The sequence below is a fragment of the Rhopilema esculentum genome, chromosome 13 (assembly GCF_057945365.1).
Source record: "Rhopilema esculentum isolate cy_ngs chromosome 13, ASM5794536v1, whole genome shotgun sequence".
NCBI classification, from domain to species: domain Eukaryota; kingdom Metazoa; phylum Cnidaria; class Scyphozoa; order Rhizostomeae; family Rhizostomatidae; genus Rhopilema; species Rhopilema esculentum.
In genome coordinates, this window is record NC_142827.1 from 6,112,775 (window position 1) to 6,125,515 (window position 12,741).

The 12,741-nt window shown below is 36.8% G+C and overlaps 1 protein-coding gene across 1 annotated transcript in view; it reads left to right on the top strand.

Annotated features, from left to right (window-relative positions):
* LOC135692271 (uncharacterized) overlaps positions 1–12,741 on the top strand; it is a 52,088-nt gene that overhangs the window by 22,655 nt on the left and 16,692 nt on the right. Inside the window, exon 3 of the mRNA XM_065210367.2 lies at positions 4,440–4,501. The gene's annotated coding sequence lies outside the window, so the exon portion shown is untranslated. The remainder of the gene's footprint in view (positions 1–4,439; positions 4,502–12,741) is intronic.

The window sequence follows — 12,741 nt, forward strand, 5'->3', positions numbered from 1 at the left end:
AAACGCCCCTTTTCAAAGAGATTCTTTGCAATCAAAGAGATTGGAGAGAGACATCCGCCCCCTCTTGGATCCCCCTCACTACACTACTTGAGAATAGAATAGCTTTTTGGTTTGATTTTCTCACTCTTAAAATTGTCAATTTGTTCATGTGTATGGTATAAAATATTGACCCTCAGCCTCACCTGTTTTTAAAGTGATTGAACTAAGAAGATTTTAGATTGGTTTTACTTTTTTTATAATTGCATTCAAGATCCAATTAATAAAAGCGAGCCAGCTGTCACTAAAGAAACACCGAATAAGAAAAGGAAAAATTGAGTTCGAGAGGTTGCACTTTCTTTTTGTGAATCTGATTCTTGTTTCAGGAATTGAAAGCCTACGCAAAACTAAATACGAGCGGAACTCAAGAAATACAATTGAAATACTAAACCTACACTGCGAAACGCCCAGCTTTCCGTTTCACACCCTCTTCTGAGTATGACACGCCAGAATAATTGTTGAAAGTGAAATAGATATTTTCATATCAAGCTGCGGATCAGAATATATCGAGGCCGCCAATATTGTTTCCAAAGTTGTTACTAAAGAAAGTTAGAAAAATTGATGTCGACGTTTGCTGTGATAGACTGGATAAACTGGCATAAGCAGGCGTTTAATTAAGTTTAGCGTTGTAATTAATGCCAGTTATAGATTTTTGTATATAAAATCTTTAAATGTAAGTACAATTCTATTTTCCTATCATAAAGACGATACCGTTCCCTTCCGTTGGCCGTCTACCATAGGCTTTTCATGCAAAGAACAAAAGTTGTTTGCTTATGAATTGTAGAGCTCATCAGTATTATTATATCGCAGATTAATCTGACATCAGCGCGTTTCCCTTCACAATGCCGGTGACAAAGAGATTTTCTAACGAAAGATTACGGTCGAGTTCAGTTCATGTTCATCTCTTCGATCGATGTGTTTGTTTATCACGAACTTCTTTGTGCATAAAATCTTTCATCATACTTGGCCTATAGTGCTTATTCGTTGTCTACTTCACGTGCAACTTTTACGAGAAGCTTTCGAGCGGTCGATGTTCACTTTAATAAAAGGTATAGTCATTAAGTCATGTGTTATGTTTTGGTGTTCTGTAAGCCTCGTAGCAATTTGGTCGATATTTTCTTTATTTGAGCTTTCAATTTGAGTACTCCATTTTAGTGATCAGTTTCATAGTCCGTTTTTAGGAACACGTAGCTTTGCAACTTGTTTCACTCCAAATTATTAACAGCTTTTAGTAAATTTATGAAGACGAATAATGTCCTAACGAATGTAGATACCTGTTACGTAGCCCTCTCAATTGAAAATGCACTTCGATTTCAACCCGAGCGAACAGTAACTTCAGTGTCTGCATCTCACTGATTCTAAACGAGGAACAAGCGGTCTGCATCTAGAACTTTGAAGTTAGAGGGGGAGAGGCACAAAATTGAAAAAGTTTGGCTATCAAGGTTGTCATATTTTAACAATATCCTCGTATTAGCCACCGGGGGCTTACTTTGCAAATATATTTTGGACTGGGGGTTTTTTCGAGGAAGGGGGCTTATTCGAATGTGGGAGCTTGTTTAGAAGCAGAATTTTTTTTTTCATTTAGATGTTGGTCAGTATGCTTGAAAATGCAGGTATGTTGGGATTAACCTATTGCTGTCTGGGGAATACCTCAACCCATGGGGGCTTATTCAAAGGTGGGGGCTTATTAGAGGACAAATGGTATCAGCAAAGTGTGGGTGCTTTGGCACACTGCTCTCCATTGGAGTGCCCCCTGGATCGCCATTCCAAAAGCCGTGTAATATGCATGTTGTTTGCAGAACCGGTGTTGCTTTGTCGGCCTTGTCCTGCTGCCTTTTTGAACTTTTTTACTGGACTCTTTAGCTGGACTTTTTTAAGACATTCTTTCCGGATAGCTAGATATTTTGCACATTTTATTATTTTTTATCGTGATCCTATCCTACATCCTGTGGAATAATACTAGGTGCTATGGTATATTATGTGAATCTGTGTATGATTCCCTATGAAACCTGTGAAAAAACCTTCAGTTTGGATGCACGGACGTATGAAAGGAAGTATTTAGAAACCAATAAAGGGATATTTTTTTTACGATGAGCTAGTAAAATGAATCTCCATTGTGCTAAATTTTAAACTTATAAACTCAACAAACTTATAAACAGAAATCGGGGTTGTATAATTGCATTATAGGATATACAAGATTAACATGCATTAATATAGTACTATCTTAACATGGTATATATGTAATACACAATATTTCTATGCATTTATATGGCACCTTTTTTGCCTTGACAAAAGTGAAATCAACGATATTTCTATGAATACGCAATATTTCTATGCAGTAATATAGTTCCAATTTTACTATGGTAATTATGAAATATGAAATATCACTACGAATTGATATTGTTCTGATTTGACTATTGTATTTCGAGACATACAATATCATTTGCATTAATATGGTTCTGCTATCACGGTTGTAAATATAACATGTAAAAATGTTTTATGTATTGATCAGGTTTCGCTGGTATGTATGCAATATGCAATATTATTCTGCCTTAATATGATACATCCTGTAACCATATTATATCATGTTAATACATGTGTAGCTAATACGCTAATTGTATTAAGAAACCTAATTTGCAATTTTTTTACCTAAAAATACGCTAAAACCCACAAACACTCTAGACCTTTATGAAAACTTTTCACAATCTGCAGTTGCAAGTATTTCTGTTCCACAATTTACTCCTCCGTTTGAAGATGTTTCGAATGGTATGCTTTAACCGGTTTATGTCAGTGTATTGTCCTGCTATTGTTTTCTGAATCGCCTCTAAAACTCTCACTAACCGGCTTTGATTTCGAAATCTAAACGCAATGCAGTTTTTTATATTCCTCTTTCCAAAAGTCTTGGCACGTTACGAACGGTCCTTTTTCACAATCTGTGAATAATAAGTGCTGCCAAACTGCCAATCTAAATTTCTGCAATCCTTGACAAAGCCTTTGAGACAGCCCCCTTCCCCCTCATATCGTCCGCATCAACATGGTGCAGATAGCATGCATGTAAAGTCCAAAGTCAACGTATTCCCAATGTAAAGCTGGGCACGTGCACTGATATCAACATTGAACTGGGCGAGAGACTCAACAATCGTAACTCTGTTTCTCCAAGATCGTAGCTAACCGCAGCGTGACTTTGAAAATCTCATCAATATAGATTCGTGTCATGGCTTATTTGAGATTTTTGGCGATGGTCAAATATAAATTGGATAGGTTTGAATTTTACAGCCAATATGCTTTAAATTTTTTCAAAGCTATTCAATGCTGGATACAATATTACCTTTCCTCACGATCTCTGGAGATCAAAAGTTTCGCTTCATTTGCCCGGGTAGGGAACGAGCGTGTAACCTTTACCTCAATTTGTTTTAAAGATTACCTTTAGTGATCTGTATAGCTTATAAAACGGCAAATACAGGTAATCTTTTTAAATTTTTACTAAACTCATTACTTGTTTTTGTCTGTACTTTCCAATACTCATTCACGCCCTGCCTTTAGAACCATCAAAACCACAATGATTTCTTCAGGAAAAAAGATCATACTGCATCATCCATAATCGGCTTTTCATTTTCTGAAGGGAAACTTGTATGGTTCTTGCAAGTCTTTTTAATATCATCCAATTAACGATGGCCTGTATAAAGGAAACTCAAAACGTGATAGGCTTAACAGATGTGGCTATTCCATACTTATTATCTTTGTTGTTGCTTGAGCCCTGAAAGCTATTATATCTTGCACACAATGAGTTCTTGCTTTCTGTTTCCATAAGGTTTTTCAGTTGCCTGGTTGAAAGCATGAAAAGGCTTTGCTCATCACGTAAGCCAAAATGCTTCAAATAAGCCAATACTTTGAATAGTGTCAATCTTGTCAAGATTATCTAAAGTGTCATAAGATACAACGGTATCAAGCGACAGTCGTCGTAATTTTAAGCTCAAGAAGCTATACTCAAGGCATTCATTTATATAAGATGATCATTAGTAATCAGATGAATGCAGAATCACTGAGAATGGGGGGGGGGGGGGGGGTGGAGACAAGGGGGCCATTGCCCTGGGACCTGATGTCATTATGGAACCCGTATCGAAGTTAAGAGTATTATCCTACGTTTGAACTGAGTTGAGCATTTTGTGTGATACATATTCCTGTTTTGGTCAGGGCTTAGTCTGTTTTGAATACCGCAAATTTCAACCTTAGCTTCGTTTCCAAGCCAAATTTGACGGGTGCTCTCTGCTTCTTTTCTCCTGTCGTCCCTGGGCTGTGCAAGGTCACATCATGGTTAAAGCGCATGTAGATTCACTAACTCGTTTCCATGTCCACATTTCGCAGCAATGTCAGTTAAAAAGCGTTTTTCTTTATCTTCCCAGGTTTGCACAGTCGTGTACCGTACTGTTTTGGTTTCCTTTGCTATTGCCCGCATAATCGAAAGGTATGTTGTGTTTTATGTAATTAATAAGTGGAGTTAAATTCTGGTTGCTTTAAAATGATACCGTTGGGCTCTCTCAGACTATAACTGCAGCTGTTGCTAAGCACCTACCGTTGTCGACTTATACGAAAGAACAAATGTTTTATGATTTGTGTCAGCGGCGTAGCCAGGTTTTCATGGATAGGGGTGTGATTGTTTAGTGCATGAATGACCATTTTTTGTCCCAAAACATCTATTTTTACATACGGTAGTGTTCTCATGCTCAGGCTAAACTAGTAAATAATTAACCAGTGAATAGAGAAAGAATGTTCTTTATATTCTTTCTCGCCAAATGATTTAATTAGAAAATTTGATTAGGTACTCAGTGTCGTACCATGACCACAGATCCACTTTGTGCCGTAGCCTTCCAGACAACGGGATTTAATCACAAAAAGTGAAATTTACCGACAGAGACATAGGTAGAGACAATTTTGTTCCTACTTTATCTACTGCCAGGGACACCGGAGCACGAGAGTATTGGGGCTTTTTTTGCAAAATCAAGCAACTTTCTTTATTTTGCTATTGTTTAGCTGAGTCCTAAAAAGACACGGGTGCAACACACCCCTACACATTCTGTTTGGTTACACCCCTTGGCGCTCAATTTGTGTTCTCATAGGTTTCGTTTTTTTAGAGGGAATTTTTCTATTTTTACGCTGAATTTAGTTTTAAATCAGTTGTTGGTGTCCATGTCGAATTGCTTTTTATGAATTCTAAAATAAAAAACCATATATTCATATTTGCTGTAGAATCATATGTCGTGAAGAATGGAGAATTTGACATATTATTTGAAACTCTCTAACTTCCTGTCTCCATTAAACCTGATGACCGCCTTTGCCATTTATTACTTTTTAACAGATTTCAATTTTTGTAACTCCACCATGGCATGAGATAAAAAACATGCAAATTTGTATTTGATTTTTGACAAACAGGATTAAGATATAACTGCGATATGCAGGGGTCGCCTTGTTGAGCTTTTACACTCATAAAAATTCAGCAACTGCCGACAAATTTCTAACGTTTTTTAAAACGGGACCATAACAACAGTCTTACTTTCTCTTGTGTTCCTTTTCTTAAAGCTCTGCAATTTAAGCTGATTTTAAGACATCCATTACTGTTTCGGTGGATAACATCTGTTCATCGCCGTATTATGGGTCCCTCTTTTACATTTTTGACTACCTGCATCATCAGCCGGACTTTGAGGCTATGGATTGGGCTTTAAGGGGGCTTTAAGCGTTTCTTAAACTGCTTCGGCCTGGCTGAATGGGGTGCTTAGACCTCCAAATTCCCTTGAAATTAAAACAAATCTTTTAAAGTTAACCTTGTCATTATTCTACACGCTATTATAATCAATTAGAATGCAAATATTTACATTGAATTGGTGGTTAAATTTTGGCTTTATTGAATTGGTTGTTAAAACTCCCCTTTAGTTCATAACAAATCTTTTAAAAAAACCTTGTCATTATTCTACACGATATGATAATCAATTAAAATGCAAAGATTTACATTGAATTGGTGGTTAATTTTGGCTTTATTGAATTGGTGGTTAAAACTCCCCTTTAGTTCATAACAAATCTTTTAAAAAAACCTTGTCATTATTCTACACGATATTATAATCAATTAAAATGCAAAGATTTACATTGAATTGGTGGTTAAAACTTGGCTTTATTTGGTAGCCTACCATCATCGAAACAGCAAGCTTTACACCGTCCTTTCAATCATCAGTTTGCCGTTCGCAAAATTTAAATTTCTGTATCTAATTTAGTTACGTGTTCAAATATGAACATTATGGTTTTATATCTAGACGTTTGAATTGACAGCAGATATAAGTCGCATGAATATGAAAAAGTATCCACGACCAGACAAGATAATCCCATCTCTCTAGAAAATCACCAGCAGGAGTGTAGGTCATTGTGCAACCAAAACAAGCGGAAAGGGTTGGCCTATGCTACTTATCAGTTGATATCCGAGATAACTTGCGTCTGGTACATCTTCGGTTAAATTTTTGGCGTTTACGATCTTCAAAACAGAGTAAGCAAAGAATTTAGCCATTTGCAGCAAATTTATGATTGTTTAAGAACAAAATTCTTACAATTTCACTATATTTACACAACAAACTACAGAATATTATGTTGTATTGTCACTAGAGTTTTATATCTTCCCTCCCACTTATTGATGACATTTTCAAGTTCTCTTCTCAATCTTCCAGTCGATTCTGTAATGTTTTCTCTCTTTTTGCACTTGTTTTATACTCGTGTTTTCCGAAGGCAAACATCTTAAACGATACTTTTAATTCCTTTCATTTTCTTTTGACATTTATTTTCTTCCCATAATCTAAAACAATTCTTCAATGCATAAAATTCAATTTTAAAGTTATTTAATAGAGGAGTGTTTAGAATATACTCGTTTTTTATAAGAAACTTGCTATAGGAAACGAGTACAGCACAGTCAGAAAAAATTAAGAAACTCCGGTACTGGAAGCAAAAAAATTAAGAAATTATTAAATCGTGATAAAACTGAGAACAATGAAATTTTGTAAAATCCAAGAACATGATTGCCCTGATGGCCTAGAAATTGAGACAGAAGGGATAAAAATATACTTCCCACGTCTAAATACAGCATCAGAACGGAACCGAATCTCTTGATGTGGTAAAAAGGTCACAAACATTTCATAACATCATTCATGACATCATAATTAAGAAACTCTTAAGAAACAATGAGTATTGAAATTTCCAGAACATTAAGAAGCTGGCGTACTCAACATCGACCTTTGTTTCTTATTAAAAAGTAAGTGTTAGTAGCTTGATAAGCTAGACCATCTTATGTTGAAAATGTCACTGTTCTTAGAGAGTGCCTCATGAAAAAAGCTTCTCTTAAAAAACCTCTCCAGGTGTAATTTTTTGTATCATAATGTTCAAAGAGCTTGTCATTGGCATGAAAATGCTTTCATGGGCAAACTAACAATTTTCAGGGGCAGAGTAACAAACGAGCGAACAAATCATAATTGGAAGAGAAATTGATTTGTAGGTGAATAAGGATAGGATTATATATGATGGAAAAGGATGTGGTCTCCAAACATTTTACCTTTGCTCTTCCGAAGGTATGTCGAGACAGGTATGCTCTTCCACAGGTATGTCGAGCTGGGGGCACTTTTCATCACTGCATTCTTGCCTTTCTCAAAATTTTGATCTTTGTGCGCCTATCCCACAGCGTGTTTTACACAGTTGTCGTAATTATTTTGAAATGGAGCTTCATCTTCAGCATGGAAATTCTTTTATAGTGTCTTGAAAGCTGATTATTGTACGCATCTAAATTTTTTAGGGTCTGTACATAATTTTTTAGATTGCTTTATATGAATCTCTAGCATGCTTCAAAAACACTTGCAAAAGTACGCATATAATGGCAAAGGATCTAGGTTTTGAATAGGTTTTCATATAGAAAGTCGTTTGGGAGATTAAAATTCATGAAGTTGAATAGCAAGCTCAGCTAATGCGTTTAGCACAGAGTTCCAAATATCCTTTTATAAAAACAGCACGTGCTCCTTTTCACATCTGAAACTGACTGAGTCCTTTAGGAATCGGCTGGATTAATTTGCAGAGGAGTTTAATGTATGTATCAACATGATGTGGTATCTGCACCCTTCCCCGACACGATCAGCCCTCTTTTCAAATTAGCTTCGCTTAGAAGGAGATTGAGCAAGTGTCTTTAAACGTAGCAAGTCGTTTTAGCCATGCAAGCCATTCTATAGCTCTCTAGGATTTTTGTGTTCGAATCTATTCCAAATACAATCATTGCATGACACTCAGTCTGCTAGAAAAGGATTTTTGAAAAGTTGCATGCTGTTTAATTTCTTTCATGCTCGCAAAACCATGAATCACCGATTCTCATGTTCTTGTTAAATACCAAGCCTAACAGCTAGCCGGGTGTAGAGTTGTATCTAATATGTATTGTGCTTACAATTAGACATAGCAAGATATCTTGGATATAGACATAGAAAGGGTTATGAAAATGGACAGGCAAATGGAGGGAAAAGAGGTACTCCCATGAGCTGCAAAAAGGTACTCTGTTTTGGAAATCTAGGGTGCCCCGGGTCCTTCTTCTATGCAACTAGTTCGTGAATTTCCGATTTTATCTACATCAGAGCTTGCAACGCAACTCATAGCTATAAATCCAATTACGTTAGCTTCACAATAGCCCCCTGAGCAGCCTTGGATTTGTTTCTTATGAGAACATTGCACAAACAGCAGATACCCCCGTCGCTAAAGAGATACACCATACCACGCCTAGAGATATGTCAAAGGTTATATGGACCTTACTCTTCGTTTGTTTTAAGCTACAATTTAAATTTTGGTTCACATTAATAATTCAGGCAATGGTCTAAGAATTAGAAGCAAGAAGCTATACCAAAGAGAAATCGTGAGTATTTTCGTCCAAGCTGTACTACTCTGAAACCATAAACCTTTTTTCTGGTTTTTCGTATCTGCAAAGTAAAACACATTATCGATCCTTGCTCGCAGAAATATAAATCATGCAATTCACATTCATAGTTTTGGTATAAGCGGCCTAGAAGCTCACCTGGTTAGGTTTTTCTAATTGATACGCAATTAGTAATAGGGTATATCGAACATTAGGTGCTTATAAATTCACACATTGCTTTCTTCCATGGTGGATGTTTCGCCAGAAATCCAAAAGTAAAACTCTTTAAAAATGCAAAAACTTTGGGATTAGCTTTTTAGGTTTTTGGATCCTTTGCCCAGGGGAGTCACTCCAACTTTTTATACGGGGAGGTCCATCTGCAATAATCAAAGTTCACCTATAAGTATCGAAAACAAATTTTACAGATCCAAAAATTGTCAGCTTAAAAGTGTCGATAAGACCCAAAATATCAAAATACAAAAACTGGTTGTTTAGCACATAGGATACCGCTAGTCATAGTAATTTAGACTGTTTTCTATAATAATCAGTTTAAACGCATCTGTTCTTTTATTCATGTTTTTGATATTGATATGTGTTAGTTGGACCCATAAGTATCAAAAATGTTAAATCAGGAATCCAAAAGTTATCAGATCACAAGGTAAATTTTAACCCATAATTATCGGATGCCCGCCCCCTCCCCCATATATACAATTTCAAGTGACCCCTACTGGGATTCTTTGTTAAATTTTACACTATTCAATTGGCTTCTGTCTACGTTTTATAATTTTGGACCCGTTATTTAAGAGAAACAGTTTAGCTACCAAATCAATAGTAGGCCTTAACCAAGAGCCAATATAACATTTACCAACGCCGTTTACACGATTGAGCTCAGAATGGGCCTCGGTTTCCACAAATGATTGGCAGTAACACTTTCCGGTTTTTTTACAATTTTTGAGTAGAGGTGTAGGCAATGGTGGAGGCAATGGGAGTATATGTGCCTAAATTCTTCAGGTTCATTGGCTGGCACAACTTTCTTGTTTTATTGGTTGCGTGCCTGCGATTGCTTGCTTTCTGCGCTAGTACTACGATTGCTTGCTTTCTACGCTAGTACTACAAGCCATTTATGAAGCTGGTTTCTTCAAAGACCTCGGAAGCATTTTCAAACTTCGCAGGATTCCGTGAATTTATTTCTTAAACGTTTTGAATTGCTTTTTCATGAAAATTGCAGTTGTAGTAATAGTGTTGCTTAAATTGAGATTGACAAAATGCAACAAAGTGATGCAAAGTAAAACTGTCTTATCAAACTGCGAAAATTGCTATGTACAGAATAATTAATTAATTTCAAGATGTCAATACTTTTTTAGCATCGTAATCTTTATCCACGTCATTTGCGGATTTTTGGTTTGATAATTTTTGGTTGGTAACGTCAAACTATTGTGGATCAGTAAAATTTGTATTGACTTATATTTGCTTATAGTTTTGATGTTCTTATACTTGTTCAGTTAAGATTTTCTGATGATAATGGTCCGAAAAATAGTTGAACTCAAGACAGTCTTTGCGAGCCCACTCTAGCCAATAAAACAAGAAAGTTGTGCCAGCCAATAAACCTGGAGGAATTTAGGCACATATACTCCCATTGCCTCCTCCATTGCTTGCACCTCTACTTAAAAATGGTCAAAAAAACAGGAAAGTGTTACTGTCAATCATTTGTGAAAACCGAGGCCCATTCTGAGCTCAATAGTGTAAACGGCGTTGGTACGTAAATGTTATATTGGCTCTTGGTTAAGGTCTACTAATGATTTGGTAGTTAAACTGTTTCTCTTAAAATAACGGGTCCAAAAATGCATCCTTGTTTGACACCAGTTACTTTATTTTGTACCAGACCGGTAAATGGATTCATGTAATTTGTTTCGTTCAGGCGGATAGCAAGACTTTCAATGACTTTTCTTGAAAAACTCCACAAACTGTTTTTGCTTGTAAGAAACTTCCCTGGTATTCGCTATGTCGCTATGGTTTAGTTTATAACAAGCAATTCGGTTTAAATTGTTGTACAGTAGAAACAAGTCTCCTACTAGTTCTTTATGCAAATTGTGTTGAAACCGACGGTTGGAGTGCAAAACACGTGTACTGATTCTATTCTTGAGTGTAAAACTAGGGATCAAGGTTTGCTGAGGTACCTTGTTGTTGCCATTGTTTCTTAAGAATTTCTAGAGAGACACCCAGCCCCCCCTCCACCCCCTCCCCCCTTCCCCCTTCCCTTCCTTCCCTCTTCTTTAAAGGCACTACACCGCTGATTCCAAAGCCTTCCTGCTGTGAACGAGGCTCGGTAGAGCGAGCGATGGTGTCCGCGTGCGCAGTCAGGCTTTTCTTAAGAAGTATACTCGTGTTTCACCTGTGACATTTAGTTGTCTTCAATGGTCTTAGACGATAGCAGGTGGGAACTCGGTCAGGTTTTACAGTATCAATTGAGTAGTAAAGAATCGGCTTGATGTCTTTAAGATTGCTCTGAAAAACCAAAGAAACATATTGTTGTGTGCAAATTCTATCTTCCTAGCTAATACGTGAAACACTGACGTCTGCTGTCAAGATACGGGACTTTAATGGATTTTGGGGATTCTTTCGCTGATTTGTATTAATATAAGAGCCTTCGGTGCTCAAAGCTGGCTGTCCGAGGCTTTGTGAATGCATGAAGATGTAAGACGTAAGATTTCTGCTTCAACCTTTGGTTATGTGATCTCATTAAAGGTTGGTTCCACCTTGCGAAATTTCTACCTGCATTTTCATTCTTTTGCCCCGTATCATCTTAATCATTTCGTTGTCTGCATATTTTAGCCTGCGTGCTTACTACTATACAGCTTGCCTTACATAGTCAATTCTTTAAAGCGAATTTAAATCATGCTTTTTGTTGAATTTTCATTTGTGAATTATTCTTTTAAAAGAAAGCGCGTTATTTAATCAGGAGCTCCGTCTATATACTTGTTTTACAATTTCTCCAATATTCTAAAATAGCGTTTGTATACATAATTCAAAAAGATAACTTTTTACAATGCTGTAGCCTAAACGCGGCAAAGCTTCTGTGTGTTGTTTGAGTCAAAATTTCAACGTATGTTGTTTTTGAGGTTAATACATTTCACAGGAGTAGGCTACTTTCTGGCTTACGAAATAAAAGTGGTATCAATAAATTTTTTCTTCGGCCTGCAAAAGTCACTAAAACCTGTAAGCAAGGCAGATTCTGCAATCATTAGCAACTCTATAGTTGGATATATACACCAGCCATCGCGAGTGCGGCGGGAGCCCTTTGATTAAACCAGAATGCATAGCCTTTCGTGTGTTTCATCAAGGTCTGAATTCTTACAGTGTAGTTTGAGCAGCTTCCTTTTTAGCGCCAAAAGCTCAAATTTATCCTCAGGAACACGTTTGCCTGTGAGCAGGTTTATTTATGCTTTTTTGTGCGATTAGTTTAGGAAACCAGGAGCTTACAGGCAACTTCTCATTACAAAGCAAGCTGCTTTTTCTCATGGCAAATGCCTTATCTGTCCAGCACAGGAGATTTTCCCATAGTCTCTCACACTAAATACTCGGTGTTTTACGCCTGTTATAATGCCTTTGAAGCCAAGTTAGAAATCCGAGGGAATGTTTAAAAGCCAAGGGAATAATTAAGAAATCAACTGTATGGAAGAAATGGGAATGCTCGCCCCTTTAAAGCCTTCTACTCAAAAAGGAATCTCCTTGTTTCTTATGAAGATCCTCCTTCATCCAGAAACATATATCGAAATCAAATCGAAACAGAT